Below are 25,058 nucleotides of genomic sequence, written 5' to 3'. Positions count from 1 at the left end.
ACATATGTCACAATGTCGGTGGTTGATCCATAGTGGGCTGGGAGTATAACACACTGCCATGTCTGCCATCAGTCCACTACCATTGTAACCCCCACACATATGGTGGGGCTGGGGCCATATATGTGTGGGTGCCACCTACACAATACATGTGTGCCCTCATGCACTGCAGAGCCAGTGTATGTAACAGTGGTATATGGCCCTGTATTATTGAGTCTAGGGGAGAGACTAGAAATGACCTAGACTGCTACAAAATGTGGGGGTATCAGGGCTGAGCTGCCTAAAGGTATCTGGATATACAGTACCATATACTTCACCTATATACACATTACTGACATGGATCTGGGTAATGCAGGACTACTGCCCCTGTCATACAAACTGTTCTGAGTGTTGGCGTGCTCATGATGGTGTCAGTTATTCCATGTTATATAGCATTTACAACCCATGTTGTCATATGACGTCTATACCACCTACTGCATTTGTACAGTGTGTAGATAGAGGCTGCTGAACTACACACCTGGATTACATACTGTTGATTGTTATGTATCCTTTGGCCCAGTGTGTCTTTCCTATTGTACAATGTGAATGGCTTGGCCTGGACAGCAACAGCTGTGAACCTTTCCAGACTACTGTATGACTGTAACTGGTCCACTATAGCATCACTCCATTGATATAGTTGTCAGTGTCTGAACAGCTATATGGCATGGCATGTAGAACTGTAATAGTACACGATTAAAGGTTTCCGTGTCTGCAAACCTGTGGGTGTTGTTTTACCTATGGCCTCTCTGTGGGTGTATGTTACAGGCAACGATTGTCATTTTTATGGGTGGCACATACAGCGTCCAGTCGTTCAGGGGTCAACTATAGGCATAGTGGCTGTTCCATATTGTGTGCACCTTCATCTTATGTATATTAGTGCACATATAACTGCGTGTGTATGTGTAGTCACATGTATATGTACATATATGCATAGATATAGATATAGATATAGATATAGATTATAAATATGTATACCTGTATCTGCATATCTGTGTCTGTGTATCTGCAGCCTGGTAATGTTGATGGCTTCCACATAATACATTACCCATGGGAGCCAGACTGTACTGCATGATATGTTACCAATACCAGCCTGACATCATACAGGTGGGATGTAGTACAGGTAACATTGTGTGCCCATGTTGTCACTGGCCCTGGTTATGGGATCTCCAACACTTGTTAGTGTATTGCAGGGCAAACATGTTTGGCTGAGGGGTTGCCTCTTTGTGCAACTCGTATAGTGTGTGGTGCTTCTCAACCCCATAAACGTAACATGTAGCCTGTTACATTCCTCTCCCTAGCAGCTACATGTGCCTTGCAGTACCAGCACAACAGTGTTGCACCAATGGGTCGGTAGGCATGGGAATCCCATTGAGATCTGCCTAGTGTGTTTATGTGTGCATGTGTGCATATCTGTAGGGTACATCATTCCAAGTCCACATACTCCTATTACAATACACATTGCCAAACAGTAGTACAGATATTGTTGTTGTCACCCATAGGTGTGGCAATGCAATGCAACACACTACTATGCCTGTGGTGTGTGCATCATATGCATATCCCTGTGGTACCACTGTTGTGATATGCAATGGATTATTTTGGCATCATGGCCAATGTGTGATAGTGGGTATGTCAGAATATCAAGATGGGTTCCAGTGTATACAATATCCAGTGGGGGATGTCGGTGCTGTGTACACTGTCTTTACACCATGGTACACCTGGTATATGGCCCATGTACCATTCTCAGGTGGCCAATGTCACCATCACCCATACAGGTAACAGATAACAGGATACAGCCCAGTTACACATGTGCTGTGTGCAGCCTACCTGTAACACATTGGACACATGGACTAGTTAGTTAGCATCTATACAACCAGGTCTCTAAGATATGTATCTACCTGTTATGTGTCAGTCAATGTGTATATGATGGCATGACACACTAGGTATTCTTCATATACAAACATTACATCCTTCATTACCATATTGTACATGCCTGTGGATGGTCTGCATGTAGCATGTGACCTGGTACACACCTCACCCTACAGATGGTGTCATGTGTGCAATGACAGCCATACAGTTCAGTAGCACTAAATACCTGGTTTGGGGGTCTAGACACAGTGTCGCCAAGTAAGGATGTGTGTCTATGTGGATGGGTTGACATAAGGGTGCAGATTATACCCATACCAGCAGGCCACTGGTCAATTTTGCTCAGCCAATAACTGTTATACATACCTGTGGCATGTGTGCAACTGTACACCACATATGTCACGGCCATGGTGTCACCACACTGACATACCCTTGTGGAATATGACTGCAGACCATCCTCCTGCTGATACATGTATGCCTACAGCACAAATGGATGTCAGTATGGGAATAACAATTGGTGCTACCAACAGCTGAGATGCATCATAGATGCATGGCTACAATACCTGACATGTATGCAGTACACATTATCCCTGCCTACATTCTACACTGCAGTACATTGCAGCACTCCATTACAGTCACTATGTGCATTAGAACTATGTTAGCCTGTCCTTGCATCAATGTTATGGATGACAGGGATGTGGCACAGGTATCATCATATGCACAGGGTGTGTTGCAGGTGTGTCAGAGGTCGAGGGTGGTCCATACATATGTCACCATGTGTGTGGGTGATGGGTGTGGTTCATTGACTGGGACATGGTGATGTGGTGTGTGTCGGTATGGGGTCGCCCTAGGTGTGGTTGCATAGTGTGTGGATATGCATGCACACAGTTCCACCATGTGGCTGCCTTATACTGGTGATATTGGACAGCTGCAGACCATACCTGGCAGGGGGTGCAGTTCACTGCCTCTGGCCATGGACATGCTGACTGTGCCTGTCAGGGGTTCCATGGGCACTTGCAGGTACAGACTTTGAGGTGCTACTCTCCCCTGATGATGACAGCTTGGACTGGCCAGGGCCACATACATGAGGCCTGCTGTGGTGTGGTGTGGACAGCAGACCCTGTGGTGTGCTGGGGCTAGTACTGCCACTACGGGAGTGGCTGGGCATCCTGGCACATCCACTTTGACCGCCAGCTGCTGCTGTTTCTGGCCTACATCCACGCGGCCATTGCACCACTCCCACCACACATTCTAGCACAGACATACCACAGTCGAGGAGGCCAACCATCTCACCCCACAATCTATCCATGACCTCAGTATATTCACAGAAGGCACCAGCGAGTTCATGGAGGTTGCCACTTACAGCTATGAAAGTGGACCTCTTCAGCCTCAAGCCCCATCTGGTGTGCATTTCCATATGTGTCTCTGCCTCCATTATGGCCTGAAACATGCTCCTGGTGGTACCAGTAGTGGCGCCTCTGCCAGGGGAATGATGACCTGCAGTCCTCCCATGAGCACCATGGTACATCTGCTGATGTGGTGGCCTTCTGGACATCTGGCTATGCTGACTGTGACCCAACACAGGTGGCATGGACACCACACTTTCCTGGTCATTGCCACCAGGCACCAACTGTCCCTCTGCTATGGCCACATGTGATGGGGTTTGTAGGGGCACTGTAACTGTGTGCGGGCTTGAGGTGGCTAGGAAGGTGATGACACATGTTGGTACAGTGTTGGCCTCTGACAATCCCACCTGTGCCTCACCTGTACCATCATCATCATCATCATCGGTGTCTGTAGGGACACCTACCTCAGTTTGTGTGCAGGAGGGACCCTGGCCCACCTCGCCACCTGTGGGGGAAACAAATACACATGTTAAGACCTGTACAGCATTGCATAACAGTACACACACTCACACTGACAGCCACCTTACTACCTCACTTTCCCCTGAGTTTGCAGACAGTCCCACAGTCAGTTACATATGTTCCCCATCCTGCATGGCACTTGCTAATATACCCGCATCACTACTGCCCATTAACAGATCATTCCTCTCCATGACTACATGTATGATTACAGCACCTGACCTGTTACTCCATTGCTTCCTGACTTGGGTGGAGTAAGTTTTTCATGTCCTCACTGCTGTCACCCTGTATTACCCTGTGTATGGGCAGTAATGGTGTACGAGGCTCCTATATGGTTGGGGCTGCCACATTCACTACATATGTCACACACCAGAGCCTCATACTACAGTCTTGCTCAGTCCATGCTACATCTGCTGCACAAGCGACCCATCATGCGGACAACAGTACTACCTGGATACACTCACTGATGTGCTCTGGTAATTCCCCATTGCATTTGTAGTGCTGCATATGTGGGTAGCCGGTTACCTATCTGCTGCTGGTAATATGATGTGTATACCTGGTATGTACTGCACCTCCCAATGCATGCTCCATGTTATAGACCTTGTTATGCTATCAGCTGTCCTGTGTTCAAATACCTGACAGGTTGTCCTGGTGTCCCATGTCTCACTCCATGTACTGCACAATCCCAAGGGGAAGTACTGCCATGTGGTCAATCCCACTATTGCCTGTGCATGCATGTACACCCACCCAATCACACACACACACACACACACACACACACACACACACACACACACACACACACACACACACACACACACACACACACACACACCATGTACACACACATCTGACATGCATCATCCACACTCCACTAGATTTCACTTACAAACACAATCGACACACACACATACACACCCCACACTCCTATATGTGGATTTACACTTTTGTACACACAGTGCTCCCATTACCCTTCTGTCAACATTCATTACATATGGTGCTCAACAGCATGCAGTGCAACTATAGTGACATCATGTTAGTGGCAGTATACATGTGTGTGAGGCATGGGCTGTGTTGGTAGGTGATGACCCTTCCCCGTGTTAACACTGCACCCATGTACAAAGTGTTACTGTGGACCTGTTCCGCACCCTGCCTTGTACTGTGCACCATACCTCACAGGTGTAGAAACCATTGATGCATCTGTATTACTGTGTCGGTTATGTCAGCTCCAATGCTCACAGCCACTATGTGTTGTAACAACTCATACCTGGGATGATATGTGCACAGCTATCAGTTGTGGATGCCTGATGTCTGTGTTACAGATCACATCAGCAGTGCATGTATGACCAGTACATGACTATTACACTGACAACCAGCGGACCTTACCATGGCTGTGGGGGGTGCCCTACACATGTCCCAGCCCTCTGCATGGTTGCAAGGTCTACTCATGTACACATGCTTTGGAGTGCACACACTGCTGTCATGAGTGCTGTGGGGTCAGGGTTACATCTGTAAGGTTTACTTAACCTGATTGTATGCAGCTGCAGCCATGGTGGTGTTGAGTCACACATGTCCCTACTGTAGGCCGTGTGTCCTGCCACACTTCGCATCCCTGTGGAAACATTGCACACTGATAGGATGTTAGTTACATTGCATGTGTCTGTTGTACCCTTCCGATACCCCAGCATGGTCTCTACTGCGATGCAGTGCATTTCACAGCAACAAAACATGAACGTATACAGCATGTGCATGGGATATCCCATATTTATTACATGCACAGTTTATCATCATGCATGAACACGAACCATACTCACAGGCTACGGGCTGCTACTGTGGTCTTATCCTGAAGGGACATACATAGGAGTGTGAGAAAGCTGATGTCAGTGGCCACAGCTGTGGCATTCATAAAAGGTGAGTGCAGCATTACGTTGCATCAACAGTAGAATTACACAATATTACACAATATTACAGCTTATGCATAATTATTTATTACTACTACACAGCAGCAGAGTATGTAAAGGACATCTCAGTTTTGCATGATGTACCTGTACAGATGCAGATGCATACACAAGAGTGGGGTACGAATGTGCCCTAGGGCCTTACTGCTGGTGTGTCATTGGCACCCACCTCCAAGATATGCCTTGCCAGGTGTTGATGCTGCAGGTGGCCAGGTCCCACAAGGCTTCTGAGAAGCTCCTCCACATGGGTGAGGGGTGGATGGGTGGGTCCCCCCCTGTTGCAAGGTGGTCCCCCCTTACGGCAGCTACACGCCAACGTACATGGTGAAGCAGGTCAGTGCAATGATGCGGGACCTGCTCATAGCTGTGGTTATGCAGTCCAACATCATTAACCCTGTGGACTAGCTCATTCCACAGGGCGGTCCTGTCCTGCTGGTCATGGGCTGTCCACCCAAACAGCAGTTCATAGTGCTGTACCAGGTGGTCGATAATGATCTCTGTCTCAGTGGCGCTGTATGTGGGAAGATGATTATGTGACATGTTTCCTGGAAGACATAAAGATGGTCTGAGCCACCCATTGAGCAGGGTTACCATAGTTCTTAATACACACATTTGTCTCCCCCCACCATATCAGCTACAACAAACTGTTCACAGACTGCAATTTTTATGTCTGCTGCTTACCTACCATTGGGACATATGTTGTATTGTACCAAGCTTTGTGCTATGTGTATGTGCCATGCTTTATGCTATGTGTTTATAGCCATGCCCCCCTGTGGGGACACTTATATTTGCTGGCCTGTTACAGACTATTTCACCTGCATGCCATTGTCAGTGCCACTATATATATGCATATATATATATATATATATATATATATATATATATATATATATATATATATATATATGGTTCTACCTGACATAGTCGAAACCACACAACACCGACAACCACATCACCGACACCACATATTCGACAGTCCATAAACACGAAACCACACATAACCGACAACGAAATAACCGACGGTACACAAACACGAAACCATACACTGCACACACACAATAACAATTAAAACAAAACACATCCCATTCCACAAACCACACACAACACAAGCACACCAAAATCCTTACAAGCCCACACTAAACCTTACCTAACCCTAAGGTCCCACTATCGCACACTTACCTACCCGCTCCTAACCTAACTCACTTAACCCGCCCTATCGCTTCCCTAACCCTAACTCACTTAACCCCACCCTATCGCCCCTAACCCTAACTCACTTAACCCACCCCCTATCGCCTCCCTAACCCTAACTCACTTAACCCACCCCTATCGCCCTAACCCTAACTCACTTAACCCACCCCTATCACAGACCGTCAATCTCCACACTTACCTGCCGCACCCTAACGTCCGTCACTACGATACTCACACAGCCTTTCCCCATGTCGGCATCCTCGGCGTTGGTGTTGTCATCCGTCGTGTCGGTCTTCTGCATTGTCGATGTTCTGCCACTCGCGATTCGCGTCGGTCTTCTTCGATTTCGATCTTCTGGAGCTCCGGATTCCGATGTCGGTCTTCTGTGCTGTCGACGAAGTCAGGTAGAACCATATATATACATCTATGTACATATATATGTAGATATATGTTGTAGACTGTTGATATACTTATGTCTATATGAGTGTCTGTGTATCTGTACACATACATGTCACATTCTGTATCACACAGGTATGTGGAGTGCATACAGACATCTGGCCCACTTTCTGTAACTGTCTTTCATTCACAGCTGCACTGTTCTGCCTTGCTGCAACACAGACAAGTTCCACATGTGAACACAGACTAGCATTAGGGTGGTAAATATGGTGTGAGATTGCTGGTACACCTATTGCACACCTATGGCATTTGCGCATGCTACATTACACATTAACATGACTGTCCTGCAAGTGGTGTGCTCTGACACCTATGTGTCTATCTTAACGGTAGTACTTCCACCACCAGCTATTGTCCACACTAACATAACATACACAGATATTATGGCTGATATCTTTGTCATTCATTGCTGATCTGCACAGTAGGTGGTTATGTCCCACTGCTTCCAGAGACAGACAGTATTGTCCAGAGCAGTTGTTCAGCTGGACATCATTACAGGGACAACTTCAGATGGCACATATCAAACATTTAACATCATATATCCTATTAATCTATACCACATTCTACATTAAATTATATTCATTTATGTTTTACATACCTTTTAGTCTTTGGACAGGTGTGACGCCTTCCTGGTTTTGGCTTGCAGGTTTTTGTTTCCCACTGTGTGTGAGTTTAGTTTTATATTTTATTTTTTAGTTTTTTTTTTGTTTTTCTCTCTCTCTCTTTCTCTCTCTCACTCCCCCCACCCCCTCACCCCCCCCCCGTTGGTTTGCCTGCTGTGTAATGATTCACTTAACCATTGTCATGGCAACCCAGTACTATAAATTGCTTACTCATGTGGGTGTTGTCCCTTCACCTTTCCAGTATGTAGGACATCCACATACAGTGTATGTGGGCAGCAGTGTTACAGATGGCAGGTTGCAGTATCTATTACAGCGGGGCTTGCATACACAGGACAACTACACAATCTTAAGAGGTTCCAGACCTACAGACAGAGAGAGTAGTGATGTTATGTGCATTGTAATTTGCTGGTCTTGCAGTGTTTGCATGTACATAGTAGTTTAGGATGGAATGCAGTCTGTCTGCATAGCTCTCAGCAGTGGGCCTATCCACATGATGGCCAGTGGATTGTCTGTTTGCTTTGCCTGTGCACCACACAGGTCTTGTCTTAGAAATATCCCTGTCAATCTGTCTGTTGCGTGCTATCAGTACATGGCTACTTCCATTTGTGTTCCTGATGTGTTATTCCTGCATAAGGGTATGTTGCAATGAATCCTGTAACACCAGAAATTTGCAGGGTGTGTAACAGCAGTATTAGGAGTATGGTCCTGTGTTCCTGCCTCTGTCCTCCATATATATGGCTGGCTTTGTCCTGCTGTGATACGGTTAGGGGTTGTTTGGTATTGGCCTATCATTATTTACTGCTAGCATTCCTGCTATCATCCCAGTCATATCATGGACTCCCACGACATTTGTTGGTCAGGGTCCATACATGTGACAGATACATAGACATTAGCACCGGTAATAAATGTCCCCCTAGGCCTTGACTACAGGGTGTAACTGGTGGCTGCTGAACTACATCTGTTATTGTTTATTGTTACCTATCTTGACGGCACATCGTTTGTCTACAGTTGTATGAATTGACGGGCTTGGCCTGGACAGCATAGTATGTTATACATCCGCACTGTCTGCATCTACTGTTTTGTGTGGGTCTTGCATTCCTCACTGATTAAATAAGTCCAGATCTATGTACTGTAAGTAATGGCATACATTATTGTAAAATACACCATTAAAGGTTGTCTGTGTATACATACCTGTGTGTCATCTCATGTCCTTTGAATAGTAAGTGGGTCTATGTGTAATGCAGTACTCCTGTTCAAATATAAATGTCATTTAGCAGGTTATACAGCAAAACAATGTTGATATACCGATTTCACATGGAAAATAGAATGTGCTGCAATGGGACTCAAACCAGAAATGTGTGCGCATTAGGCAGATGCTCTGCCCACTACATTATTGCAGTTCTGCTTAATTTGCATATTTCTACCTTAATGTCATACCCATGCTCCCTTTCCCTGGACCCCGAGCTCCACATACACAGCATCCATCCAGTCTCCAGTTGCTAGCCCTGCCATACGACACCTCCACACATTTCCTTCTCTGCACGTCTCTGTACTCCTCCATTTTACTTTCTCGATGCAACCTTCTGCAGGCTCTTCATCCATTTAGTCCACGTATGTTCGAGCCTTCCTTTGATCCTTCTCTGATACTGAGGGAAACATCATTGTGACCCACAAAGTCTGGTGAGTCCCGCAAGGGATGGACCTGTTGTTGTGTCATGAGTAGACTTTGCTGGTCTACACTGTTTCTCCCACTGATAGCATCCTGCCAGGGGTTTGAGAAGCAGCAGTTTGCTCACACACCAGACCAACCTCATCTCCCACTTCCGTGGATGAAGCACACCTCCACGGCATGCCCTGTCTTCCATTCCTCTCTTCAGTATTATATAAGACTACTGTTCTCACAGTATGTGTGGACAGGAACTGTTCATTGATACTCGTAGACTGCTTGGAAAACTGTGATTGAGCAATGTGCACATGTTTGCTGGTATTAATGTACATACTTACATGCATTTCCTATACTGTTGACTGACTGTGCCAGATGATATGTTTGTGATAACAGCAGCTGATTGTATATCTGCCATGCATTTGTGGTAACTCACTTGGACTATAGTGTGCAGGGTGGGGGGGGGTTGGGACATGGGAGTGCCAATTATGCTGTTACTGGCCATGACGAGGGCTGTGGGCTACAGCATGCCTAAGGCACTGTGAGGGAAGTGTAGGCGGATATGCGCTAGTGTGCATGAAGCTGAGACTTGCTGACCTCCGGTTACGGCGTCTTACACTGGGTTGGCCTCCGCATTGCTTAACCAGTGTGGGCATTGCTTGCTGCCACCCAAACAGGTGTACTCCCGCTTGCTGTCACATACGCTCACGCTACTTCATGAACATGTCGGTATTACACATGCTTAAGTCAGGTGTACATGTCAAGTATGACTGTTCATGAAGGTCAGTGCAAGATGAAGTGGGATTCCAGTTTAGCAGTTCTGGATAGGTTACATTCAGGCATTCAGGTTAGGTTTAGTTATGCCATACCTGTGTTGTACAGTAGATGTGAATAGTGAAGGTGTAGGTGGGTAGGTGGAGGGGGGGGACATTTTAAATGTATAGTAGGCCATTCAACTGACTGGTGGGGGAGGAATAATGCAGGTTTGCAGGGTGTTGGGATATGTATGCAAGGCAGGACACAGGAGGTGTCAGTGTCAGTAGTTGATGTAGGGGTATAGAGTGTTAGTTGGGGGGTGGTGGACTTCACCAGGTGGTGAGCTGGTAGTGATGCTAGTTTGCTTGAATTTTCCCTTCATGTGTTATTTACATGTGTTGTCTGGGACAGCTGCAGTAATACACCTGTGTTGGGGGTTCCAGATTCTGCCAGTATAGTTTTGTGGAGGGTGTCACCTACTTGTGACTGTGAACATTACTAGGAATGAAACAGGTATCAATAGGTAAGTGATGTTACTGGGCCACACAAAGGGGTTGATATTAGGGGACATGTCCAGGGATGTGCAGGATGGCTGACAGGAAGGTCCACAGCTGGCCATTTCTTCTACAGTGAAAGCTGTGTATATACCCTGCATTTGGGTGTAGGTCTGGACACTCACACTCCTGGGTGGGGGTGAGGGCAGCAATAATACCTTGTGATGCCAATTAGTTCGGCTTACATGCCTACAGTGGGGTGTTGCGACAATGCATTCTTTGGTGTCATTTAGTGGGTTTGCAGCAACACATCTGGTTATACCGTCCTTTGCCATGTAAACTAGACATTGCTGCTGTGGGACTCGTACTGGGCATGGCTGCTCGTTAGGTGTCGGGTCTGCCCAATGCGAACTATTGCTTACATCCCTGGGGCAGTCCACATAGAACCACTCTAGCCAACACCTGCACGCCTAGATCCATAATTACATACCCATGGTTTCACACCCGCACCTCCTCTTCGGCACTCTTCCTTACTCCGGGTGCAGGTTGGGTCTGAACACACCAGTACACACTGCCCACTCTCCGCTTCTCGGGACCCATCACATATGTTGTATCACCCCATGGGTCATCAGGCTTCCCCAACCTTATGGTCCAGGTACATGCGTGCCCTGCCGTACGTTATCTGTGTAATGGCTGGAAGGCCGAATAGCCATATAATTTTTGGCTTGTCCCGCAAGTGACATTCTTGTCTTTGTTTCAAGATTAGACTTGGTGGGTCTCTCCCACTGGTAGTATCCTGCCTGTAGTCAAGGAAGTAGTGGTTTGTTTACTTTTATTGTGTGTTTGTATGTTTCACCTGTCTAGCTGGGGAGGGGGGTGATGCTACATGTTACACGTTTGTTGATTGGGCCCCTCACCTCCATTGGCACGGCCTGTGAACATATGTAATCCTTAACCACTGTATCATATCCTAGCTATATATCTTTGTATATTTACACACACCCACACACACACACACACACACACACACACACACACACATATATATATATATATATATATATATATATATATATATATATATATATAAAACGATATGTGGCTGTATGAGTGAGTGGCTGCATATGTATATATCTATATGTGGGTATTTATATATGTCTGTCTATGTATGTATACATTTGTACCACAGAGAGGGAGAGGTATATCTCCATGTAGTTATGGGTATATATACACACACATACCTCTACATATTTAGCTACATATCATGTCATGTTGCCTGTTACTGCTGGGTACTGTTTCGTGTGCATACCGGCCAACCTTGTGTGCCACGTATGCTTTGCAATACCTACAACAAAATCCGTTAGTGTACACAGAGTCACACATGAAATTTATTGCTAGTACCAGGTAATCATTCGTCCCATGCAAGACAGCCTGAACATTGGGTATGCAACTTTCATCTACAACTAGAGTTACATAGGTAGCCATGGCTATGTGCATGGACTACGGCGTATGCCAGACCTAGGATACTTGGGTCGAGACAACATAAGGGATGGGTCCCAAGGGGAGGAGTGTGAAGGGTGGGCAATGTGTAGTGGTGTGGTAGCTATGGGCCGGTAACCAAGCTTGACTTGGTTGATGCATGTGTGCAGTAGGTGGGTGGAAGCGGAACTGTGGGTAATGCATGTATGGCTCGTGGATGGCCTTGGTTGGATGAGCCTGTACTGCTCGGGCCACCTAGTGGGTGGGGGAGAGGGGGATGTGATGTCAACATGTGGAACATGGCCGAGGACTAATTTAAATCCCTATTTCAATGGCACATGTACATTACATTGAGCTTGGTTGAGTTTTACAGGGTGGTCATGCTTGTCTGGGCGGGGGGGGTAATGCCAATTTGTATGTAACGTATATTGTTTGGAGCCTGTCAAGGCCTTTCATGGTGCATGTGGACATGTATATGTCTGATAATTTACCATTGCTATCTACAGATGTCTGGCCATATATACCTCTATGGGTGTATATATTTGCTTACATATTTCTAACTATGTCCGTATATACCTATGGGGACATTTCTCTGCGTACATATGTGTAACTTGTTGTATATATGTGGACGTATGGATGTTGACATATATATGTGTAGTCAGCATTTGCATGTATATCTGTTCATATATTTGTATATGTATGTATATATATATATATATATATATATATATATAGATATATATTTATATGTGTGTGTGTGTGTGTGTGTGTGGATAGTTATATATATATATATATATATATATATATATATATATATATATATATATATATATATGCAACTACATCTATGGCTATGTTGTATCTGTTTAGATAGTAATATATTTGCACACACACGTCCATCTAGCTGTAGGTCTACATTCTCTGTGCCATTGCATGACTGGACTGAATGATATGTTTCTGACAACCTCAACTTTATTTGTATCTGTCATAGCTTAGTGGTAATTCCCTTCGTCTATGGTGAGCTGGGTCCTTGGTTTGAGCCTTGCAGGAGCTGTTTATTTTGTTGCTGGGCAGAACATGGGCCGTTGGGTCCTGAGTGATTACAGCACATTAAAGCTGTTGTACGCAGGTGTGTACAGGATTGCACAGAGCTAAGCACTGCTAACCTCTGGTTACAGTTTCTAACACTCAGCTTCTACTTTGCTTAATTTGTGTAGGTATGGCTTACTCCCACGTAAACACACTTACTAGTCCTTATATATGCTTACTATTGCTTACTAGTGCCTTATTAATACAGTCTTCCAGTTCACATTTAATGTTATTTAGTAGGTTATACAGGAAATATATGAGAAAAAAAATGTTCATATGCAGATTTCACATGGAGAATGGTATGTGCTGCAGTGGGACGTAAACCAGGAATGCCTGCTCATTAGGCAGATGTCCTGCCCACTACACAATTGCTGTCCTGCTTCATTTGCATATATCTTCCTTGTTATCCTCTTCGGCCTTTTCAGCTGCTTTAACCGTAGCTAAGTGATGGGTACACCTGCACACCTACGGTTAGCTGTATTCAGATTTACGATAAATATGATGGATTTTCTTCAGTTTATTTATTTGTACTGTTGCTGTTGTACACATGGGGGACTGTTGGTGGGGATATGCGGACAACTATGAGCGGCCTTGCTCATTTATTTCCACTTTCTGCTGTTCTACTTTGCAGAGGAGTGTTTATTTTGAGTGCTTTGCTCTGAGACACTCCCCCTGCACTCATACACATTCCATGTATGCCTAGGAGGTTGGACAGTGGGACTTCATTAATATGCATGGCACGCTGCCATCCTGCTCATAAGCGGCCGCTTCCATGCAGGATTAGACTAGCCTTGTACGGAAGATTAGTAAATCCAGGGGATACATTTTTTTATCAGTTTGCCAAAGGTTACATAGTTGAGACCCTTGCTAGTCCTACGTTTTAATGCAGTGCAACATGTGTTTATGTATTTAGCCATTTGTTTTACCTTTGTTGACAGGGAATAGCTTTTAGATATACTTATTTCAGGAATGACTTGCTGAACTGCCAAAATAGGTGAGTAGTAAGGAAAGTGTTGGAATATTAAAAGAATAGTATCAGCTCTTTTACAGCAGAATGAGCAAAATAAATATAAATATTCTGCTTATATGCAGGCATTTCTTTATCAACAGATGACATTACCTAATAGGACTTGCACAGAGAGGAAAAAATATAAAATGATAAAATTAAAATAGACATACATAATGACAGCAAGTGAAGCAGACAGGTGATAGTATATAATGCAAAAATAAGTAACACAAATAAAACACTAAAGCTAAAAGTTAAATTAGGATATGTGAAAACAAAAAGGTCTGCAGCCCAATTGAACAAAAGAGTATGCGTGTTCACACACACACACACACACACACACACACACACACACACACACACACACACACACACACGCATACACATCCCTCCTACACACATGGCTGTTGCCGAATGTCTGCAATGCATGCTGGTAATACAATATTTTATTCTAGGCTTACTAGCAACTTTTCAAAATGATACAAGCAATGTTTAAAATATGCCCCTGTTTTTTATTTGTTTGCCCCCCGCCCAAAAAAACTGAAATTGAAAATAAGTGCAAGAAGCTGTGCAAGATGCCTATGACTTTTATCTATCTAGCTCTATATATACATATATTTTACAAGTTCGAACCACATATGGCCGAGACCACATGTTCGAACTTGTAAAAGTTCGAAAGTCAAAGTAAAACAATAAAAAACAAAAAAACACAGTAGTAAATGTCTATAGCAGGGTTGCTATGCCCCCCTGCACCCCCCACATCCCCTTAATTAAATATACCAACTCTGAGATTGCACTACATTGAGGAAATGGGAGATCTTCCCTTTCTGCTCTGTATGGAGATCTCCATTCAGTCAGATCGGACTTTTATAAGTTTGAAAATATGGTCTCGGCCATATGTGGTTCGAACTTATAAACGTTCAATCGACTGAAGGGAATATATATATATATATATATATATATATATATATATATATATATATATATATATATATATATATATATATATATATATATATATATATATATATATATATATATATATATATTGTGTGTGTGAAAGTAAACTTTTATGATGGAATTGTTCTGAATTGGGTATTTTTGTCATTATTGGTTCATGCATTTTGTTTCATTGCTTAATGCCTACTGGAAAAATGTTCAAAGAATAAGTGTAAGATGTGATTTGTGTGTGGAATTTTGTCATTATTAGTTCATGCATTTTGTTTCATTGCCTACTGGAAAAAAGTTCAAACAATAAATTTAAAATGCACTCTAACTTAAGTCTAACAAGTGTGCTGTATTATACAAGGAATATAATAAAGTCAGGAAGGTGTATCAAAGAACACATGTATGTTTCTTGTTTTGTGTTCAAGGGGCCTATGATTTGAAAATGGCCCAAAGGTAATCTTTATCCACCACTGGCCAGATGCATTTTTTTGGATGTGATTTGGGTTTCAGTGCTGTTTCAATGAATGTGAGTTTCAAGGGCAGATAAGTTTTAATGCCAAGTCTATTTTCATTGTGAGACAGTATTGCTTTGTTTAGCAGATATCTATTAATGTTTGTGCATTGTGCTATAAAATATGAAAATAAAATCCAAATAATCATTGTAGAAGTAAAGCAGTATGCACATACCAGTGTTTATGGTAAATGGGGTGAAATAGCCAGGAAATGGGACATTGGAATGACTGCAGTGTAACTCTGGTGCAATATTTTCTTTGTCCTACAGTTTGCATTTGAAAGTTGGTATCTCACAATTCATTTGAGTGTGTAGGGTTATTTAATTATGTATGCAAATTTTACATTAATCAGCATACAGAGTTGATGTTTCCAGGTTGAGATGTATGCCGCAGATGGGCTCTCAAAACAGGGAATGGGGTAAGGTATTCCCATTTTCGGGGGTGAGGGGATTGTGAGACTGCCAGCCCAGCTATCTGGAATTTTGTAAATAATCACATAATTTGTGAATATTAATATGATCCATAGGCTTGTCTTGCAAATGTAAGAGAACTATATGTTATGTGTACATTAAACTACTGGTGCAGAAATGTGTGTTCAACTGTATGTTACGTACTGAGCTTTAAGAATGTAACCACAGTGTACTCTGCTGGAAAAGAGCAGAAATGTCTATAAACTATATACCTGTGCAGATGTGTGTTTTAATGGTAGAAGTTGGAACATACAGTGTTAACTTGAAAAGCCTCAAGAAAATAAGTGGAAATTGTTTTACGATTCTGTTATCTCTGTTTCACCTCAGAGCAGAGACAATGTCTAGAGTTGGAGGTTTTCCTATTGTCTTGAAACAGAAATAATTACTAGGTTTCAAATGTAAAAGTGTTTAACTGCTTTATGATTTCCAGTCGTAGGCAAACATCTGAGAGATATGTACCCCTGACACAGAGTTACTGAATTTGAAGTTTCTGTTAGCCTGGGAATTGAAGGTAGGTGGTAAAGAATAATGTTATCCTAACCCAGCAGTAATGTGTAGTATTAATTTAAGAACTATCTCAGAGAGTGAGTCAGTACATTTTGTATCTTGTCTTGGATCCAGAAACATCCATTCAGCACTTCTCATCTGCATTGCCTTGTACAGTAATCTCTCTTAGTTATAGATATGAATAGACTAAAGATTAGTTTAGATGTTTTCTGTATTTATTTGAGATTGTCCTGCAATGTTGTTTTAAAATAGTTCCTGTGATTCTGAACTCTGTAGTCACTGTGCTGAGTTATTGAATATTGGCTTGTTCTTTTATTATTTATTATTAAATATATTTAAACCTTTTAATTGTGGCGGGTTTGTTTAGAGATATTTAAGCTCTTACAGTACTGGCATATGTATCTGGTGACACTGTATAGGCCACTCCTAAATAGCCTTGGCCTTGGTCGCACTTACCATTTGAATAATAGTAACATTACACAGTAGGATTGGTCACTCTTTGGGAAGGGCCTTTAAGTAGCTGATAAGGAGTTCTGGTGGCAGTGCTAACTACCTTATGGTCTTTGCAGAAGGGAGCATAGCAAGTAAACCTGTGCCAGTCTTTCTCAGATGTGTGTTTGTGTATAAATCAAATCTCAGTGTGTGTGTGTGTGTGTGTGTGTGTGTGTGTGTGTGTGTGTGTGTGTGTGTGTGTGTCAGCTACTTGGGCAGGGACACAAAGCACTGGTTGGACAGAGAGAGTGCTGGGAGGACTTGGCTTAGAATCCTGGCATAGGACTCAACTCTATAGCTGTGTCAGTGGAGAGTCTTATTGGGGATCTGGAGAAAGAGGGAGAAACCACCCACAGCCTGACTATGATCTCTGTGTGCCCTTAAAGGAAATTGTACTTTACTGTGTGTGTACTTGCCATCCTCCCAGTGTGGACATTCATCACTGGTGCTAGTGGTGAGGATTTAGGCTCCTTGATTACTGGGTCAGTGCAGGAGCATCACAATGTATATTATACATCTGTTTACATCTGTGTCACCATCCTCTGTTTAGGCTTACATGTTGCTGCCTTTGTACAAAACTTTTTAAAATCATCATGTTTCATATATCTCAGATTTGGCATTGCCTTCCACAACAGTAAAAAAGGGTAAAATCTATGTGATTATAACACTGTTATATTCTTTCATTGACAATTAACAATTAATGAACAATGCGACAGATGTGTATAGCATGGATTAGCACAGACATACATTTCTCATTACAAGCTCAAGGAATTCCATGGCATAGCTAATAGACTAGGAGACAATGCTTTAGTTTAAGTACATTTTAATAAACAGAAGCTGTATGTGAACATATACTTGAGACATTCTTTATTGTTCGCATTACATTTCTTTTTGTGACATGGCATGTTTTCTTTCACTGCATTGCTAATATTAAGTGGCAGTGTTATGGTCTGGTAGCAGACATCAAGCTTTTTTGTTGATTAGCATTTCTGCCCAAATTATAACAATAAATTCAGACCGATTCAGGCTACTTGTGCCTTTCATGCATGTCACATGACATAAACTTGTCCATCTGTAATTTGCTTACTGCAGCATGCTGCCTCTCCTCTACACACACACACACACACACACACACACACACACACACACACACACACACACACACACACACACACACGCATACACACACACACGCACACACGCACAAACACACACACACACACACGCACACACGCACACACGCACACATGCACACACGCACAAACACACACACACACACACACACACACTCCCTTCTGGTTTTGCTACCCTGGTTCCCTAAATCACTGCTACTTTTTTCAACTGTATTTCTTGCATTCACTTCCACTATGGTAGTACAAAATGCTCTGGAATCACAGTCTGCTCTAGAGCCTTACAAATAATCAAGTCATATTGAACATGTGGGAGAAACAGAGAAATGTAGATTTTGTAAAACTGAACTGGAAAAAGACTTTAAACTGAATGGCAAAGTAATGTGGCAAGACTGTTGGACTGGGGATTGTGCAAACATTATGGTAATGGAGTGGCTGAAAAACATTGGAAACATGAGTCACAAAGTATCATAGAAAATGAAGTCTACATCACATGGGATCACCCATTACCAACACTTCAAAAAACAGATGCTGGAAAACCGGATATAGTGGTCCAAGAAATGAAAACAAAAGTAACATTGATCATTGAAATTTTTACATCTAGTGACTACAGTGTCTTGTGTATAGAGAGAGACACAAAGTCATAAAATATCAGGATTTGCAGGCAGAAACAAGAGTGATGTGGAAGAAGGATACCCATACAGTTTCAATAGTAGTAGGAGCAATGGGTCTTATAAAAAATAATCTACAATCATATTTAGATATGTTACCAGTACATGTAATCCCATACAAATTGCAGAAGCAGTCATTACTGGGCACTTTGCAGGTGCTGCGAAGAGCACTTCTGGGTGACAACAAATAGCAAAACAGTACTAATTTCATGAACTTTAATTGTATTTTGACTTAGGAATGGGGCCCATTCCCATCATGGTATTAGAAACCCAAAAGACATAGAGAAATAAAAAAAAAACAGAAAGCAATACATATTCTTTTTTTATCCCTAGACGTATTTACATTATTATACTTATATGTATGTACTTGTAGTCTGTTGCATAGCAGCATTTTAGGAATTTTAATTATTAATGTGCCTCTTTAGAGAAGGAATTTACTCTGTGAAAATAATTTGTCATATACTTGTGCAAGCCGCTCTATGAAATATTACACAAAGATCTGCACAGGTTTGAAATTGAGCACAAGGTAACATATTCATAAGTGCTGCATAACCTGATGGCAGTAACCACCGATGCTGCTCCTTCTAAACACTTACACTGACACAAATATTTTCTTTTCTATTTTTCTTTCTTTGTAATGTGAAATGATATAATATGTTTATCTACAAATAGGTATCTGCAAACCAAGATTCTTTCTGTATTGTTGGGTGTTGCTGGACAACATGATACTGACATCTGTGTTAGGTTCTGACAACTATTATATGGAAACAAAGTTAGCAAAAGTTCACAACTGTCTCTTTGCATTTCAGCTATTATTATAGGGGCACAATGTGTAACACAAAGCTTAATTATGCCTGTCTTTGTGTTTCAGTTATCATAGTGAAAATCCATAAATGAAAAAATATAATGAAATAGATACTCCTAACAAATACTTTTTTATATATATTACTGAAAATATATAGCACTAGTCCTTTGTAAGCTGCCACTTTTAGTAATTGTGAATAGTGTATTAAACCAAAGTAAAAGACGGCTGTTGGAGTATAATATTTAGTACTACTGCTATAATCTTGATGTGTGTAAAATACATTTACTGAACCATGAAAGCATTAAACTTTTAATTACTCATAAGCTTTTCTAGTATAATCTTCTCTTCATGGTTTCTTATACTGAGTTTTTATATAGTCCATTTTATGTAATATAACACAGTCTGAAAAGCCTGGAGGCTGAACTTGTTTTCCTGTTATACATTTACAACAAACCACTTCCCTCTGTCCTGATAGCCCAAGGATGGTGCATACACTGTTGGACACAAGCTGTCAGTTTGAATTTTTAATACATTAGGGCATGATTACAAAACAGCAACATCCAAGGTTAAACAAATGAATTGCTTGTTTCTTTTTTAAGGGGAGTGCACAACATTTCGACAGTGGCACTTGTAGACCCACCACATGTACTGTTCAAACTGTGTTTAGGTACTGTTTTTTTCCTTGATGAGAGGCACACCACACCAGTGGTGCCCCCCTGTAAGGGTGGCCTTACAACTTACCCAGGTTATTACAGACATAACAGTCTTAAACCTTTCATCTGAAAAACTATGTAACATATTATAACTGAACTCATAAACTGCGATAAAACAAATATTATTAGACTTGGCTCCCAACAATTTTCTTTGTGAATGGTGATTCCAGTCTACTGAATCTGGTAAACGTTTTAGAAAGAGTTACAAAAGCTTTAGGTGGTGACCATGCAGTTCACATGGTGTATCTTAATGAAGACAAGGTCCTCAACAACATTTGTTCTCCTGCCATCATATAGAAGCTAAATATTTTAAAGATCAATCCAAAATCTCAGAACAAAAATGCAAGACCTCTAGCTAACAAAGTTTGCAGATGACTATAAACTGGTCGTTGTTTTTAAGTCACCCTCTGACACCCAAACCCTCCAGTATGAACACTTTCTCAAAAAATCTTGGTGTACTGAAAATGGGCTCAATCTAAATGCAATGAAGTGTGGTATCATTAATCTTGGTGGACCCCCCCCCCCCCCTCCAACTTCATTATTGTGTATGCAGCACACCACTGCAAAATGAAAATGTAGTCAGGGATCAGTGATAATAATTCCCCTTCTTTTCACCATCATGTGACAATAGCTTTATTTAACATAACTAACCCCCAAGGTCTAAAGAGGTCATCACTAACTTATATTCAGCATTGTTCAGACCAGTTATCAACTAGAATGCTCCCCTGATGGATGCATCTGGCTACACATACCAAACAACACATTTCCTGAGTTATTAAAGGAGGCTGGAAGCTCTAGCCCTTCATTAATTGCCTTATACACTTTTGAGGAGAGAGTTCTGTCTCACTTACTGTGCCATTAAAGACCTAGTTGTCCTCAGTGGGTCCTTCAACACTAGAACTAGAGATATACATCATCACCGACAAATAAATAAAACATGGTGGAGAGACAGGTTTATAACTCGGTGCCTTCACAACCACTGGAATAAACTTCCCCAGAATGTTAAGCAGTGCAACTTATTGTCTTCCTTTAAAAATATCCTAAATGAATGGATGGGTTTTCACCAATTTCCTTGAGTAAAATTATATCACAATATAATTAGTGAGATGACATCAGTATGATAAGTAAGTAGAAACCTTACATCACCATGATGAGGAAGTAGTATGGTGACAGTACAATAAGTAATTAATAAGATGACATCACCATGATGAGTAAGTAGTGAGTTCACATCATTATAATGAGCAACTACTAAGCTAACAATGAATACAATAAGTTTGATTTTTTATTATATTTTCCTGATACGGTATATTTTGATGCTGCTCTTTATTGCATCTTATGTAATAGTTACTATGTCTTTGTGGAGCTTTTCTCCCCGGGCCTCTTCTGAAAATGGAAATATATCCAGTTAGACTAGCCCGGTTAACAAATGTAAAATAAAATAAATAAATAAAATAAATAAACAACATCATGATGAATAATTAGCACTATCAGTTTCCCAAAATGTATAACTCTACTCATATCAGAGGATCGACTAACAAACTGTAGTACTCATATTCAGCATTTACCTGCTGGTGAAAACCTGATGTCACAACTTGAGTGTAATTTGTGCTATTTACTTTTAATTGCCTGGACAGATTAAATGCTGTGTTATAGATTTTATGATGGTGATGATGGTGATGATGATGTTGAGAAGCAGAATCCTGAAGCCCAGATGAGAGTGTAATCAAGAAGAATTCTGTGTTTTCATTTTTTCCGTTAAACCCCTACCAGTTTGCGCCGCCGTAAGAAGGAAAACAAAATGAGCAATTGTCACATTCTGCTGGAAGACATACATAGCATTAAGTACTGTGGAAATGTAAGGACAACCATTTTCACAGTAGTACTTTGAAGGAGGACAATAGTTTTTTTCTTTGAGCTGCATCCTGTCTTCTAAAGGATTGCACCTAACTTGCTTCCTTTCAGTTGGGGCGGCCTGTAGCTCATGCCACAACAGGGATAAATGTTTCAAAGCTTTTTAGTGATTCTGGCTGAGAACAGTAAATTATTCAAGAAGTGGAATTTGTGGGATATGAACAGCTTTCCTCATCAAGTGGTCCTTACAGATGTCCACTTTGCCCAAAAAATGTAGCAGTACCTGCCGTGGGAATCGGAAGCATCTCTCCCCAGACAGTGCCGCACTGAATTGTAAGGTGGCATTTCTGACGGGAATCATTGTAGCAGCTGCTGCAGTCTTCTGATATCCTTTATGTTTTTTTCAAAACTTAGAAGGGCAGCTGGTGTACTCTGGTTAAGTATTTATAAGCTGCCAGTGAAACACGACCTGCAAAAATGGAATACATTCAACTGTGTGACTGTCTTTCCAACAGTAGTGCGCTACATCTGTTGTCTGTCTCCTTGATGTGTGCCAATACACATCAAACCTCCCTTCATCAATGCACAAATCTGTGACTTACATACTTTTCCATTACATGGAAAGTTTTTTGTCAGTTGCACGCATGTACTTCTCACCCTAACAGTTGTGCCGCTACTGAAGCTCCGGCAAAAAACCACACCGCGAACTGGTAGGGGTTTAACGGCTCCTTGATGTGTGGCAATACACATCAAACCTGCCTTCATGAATGCACACATATATGACTTACATTCTTGTCCATTAGATAGAAACTTGTTTGTCACTTGCACACATGAACTTCTCACCCTGACACTTGTGTCCGGTACAGAAACACCGTGACAATACAGCAGCGCAAACTGGTAGGGGTTTAATGAAAAAGTACCCAAAAGTAAAAATAACAGTCACAAAAGATGCTAATGAAATTATATAATTCAGCTTCTATATGGAGGAAATACTCTCCCAGAAGCTCCATGTGAGGCATGTGTCTCAGTACTGCCTACATATATATTTTAACTCTCTGTCTTCATGATTGTTCATAGATTCATAACTATCACAAGGTCATTGAGTTTCATGACTATTTACACCTTCCAATACCCTCCCACAAATCATACTTCATTTCATAAGGAGACTCATGCCAGTAACCCCCTAGGATATTTGTGAAAATCCATCCATTCATTTAGGATATTTTTAAAGGAAGATAGTAAGCGCCACTGCTTAACATTCCGGGGAAAGTAGAGTCATCTTCCAGCTGATCTTTGAACTCAAGAAATATAAAATATTTAAAAAAATACTTAACCAACTAATAAAAGCAAACATCTGCACTTACTTTATTGACAAAGGCTAACCTGATAGTATTTACCATTTTAACATATGTAGACCCTATTCCATTTGATTAACACAGATCTAATGACACCTGTAACTCAATCACAAATATTGAAACTCAACCTAGTGATATATAAATATGTGCTAACAAAATCTATATACCCAAAGACAAAGTAGTAGGGAAACTATCCTCCTTGTCATATAGACTATCTGTTTAACAGCCATAACAGTAAGTGAGAAAACTAGTTTGCATATAAAGAATATTGCAACAATGTCATAATAATGATATGGCAACAATAGAACAGCTGCTAACACTATGCATGCCTGTAAATATATGTCAAATAGATGTAAAAATGTGACAGTTACTAACCCAAAACAAAGTTTAAATCTTTAAATTGTAACAGTGGCTGAAATGAATGCTGTCAATAATGCCTTATGACCTGGGTTGTGCCTACCCACATAGTTAAGAAAGATAAACAAACAAATAAGCAAACAACTAAATCAATAAAGGGATTCTTTATCTTTTCCTTCCAAACTATATGGCAATGGTGTCTTGGATTATAGTAAACAGTATATCACAAGGTGGCACAGAATATCGGGCTGTGCGATGGCGTCCTGGATTCTAGTAGACAGTATATCACAAGGTGGCACAGAATATCAGGCGGTTTATGTCAATCAACATTTATTTTACCTTAAATTGTAGGTGCATAGGTGTATATATTATTCTTACTTCATATGATTTTGCAATTTGACCTCTACATCTTACGAGTGATTATCAATGATACTTTAACTGAACCTGAGAGAAAAATGCCAGGTATCATCCTTACTGCTGAGGTAATGGAAGGTAGGACAAAAGAGGCTGTTTTCTCAGAATTCATGCAGTTGTTGATAGGTTCATAGTTTCATAGGAAGTTACCAGGCTAATGGCCTTGGAGCCTTTAGAAGCCTAGCCATGTAAAATCCTGAATACCCTTATTAACCAGGTTTAGACGGTCATTGTTGGCAGAGCAATATTGTGATCAGTAAAGACTGCCCCTGTCCATGAGAGACATAGGTGCCACCCCCGGGATGAATTTACCATCATGCATCTAGTTGTTAAGGTTGTGCTTGAATGCGGTCATTGAGGAGC

The sequence above is a fragment of the Protopterus annectens genome, chromosome 2.part1 (assembly GCF_019279795.1).
Source record: "Protopterus annectens isolate FY-2018-M chromosome 2.part1, PAN1.0, whole genome shotgun sequence".
NCBI classification, from domain to species: Eukaryota; Metazoa; Chordata; order Ceratodontiformes; family Protopteridae; genus Protopterus; species Protopterus annectens.
The sequence above is the reverse complement of the archived record's forward strand: the minus strand, read 5'-3'. Positions refer to the sequence as shown.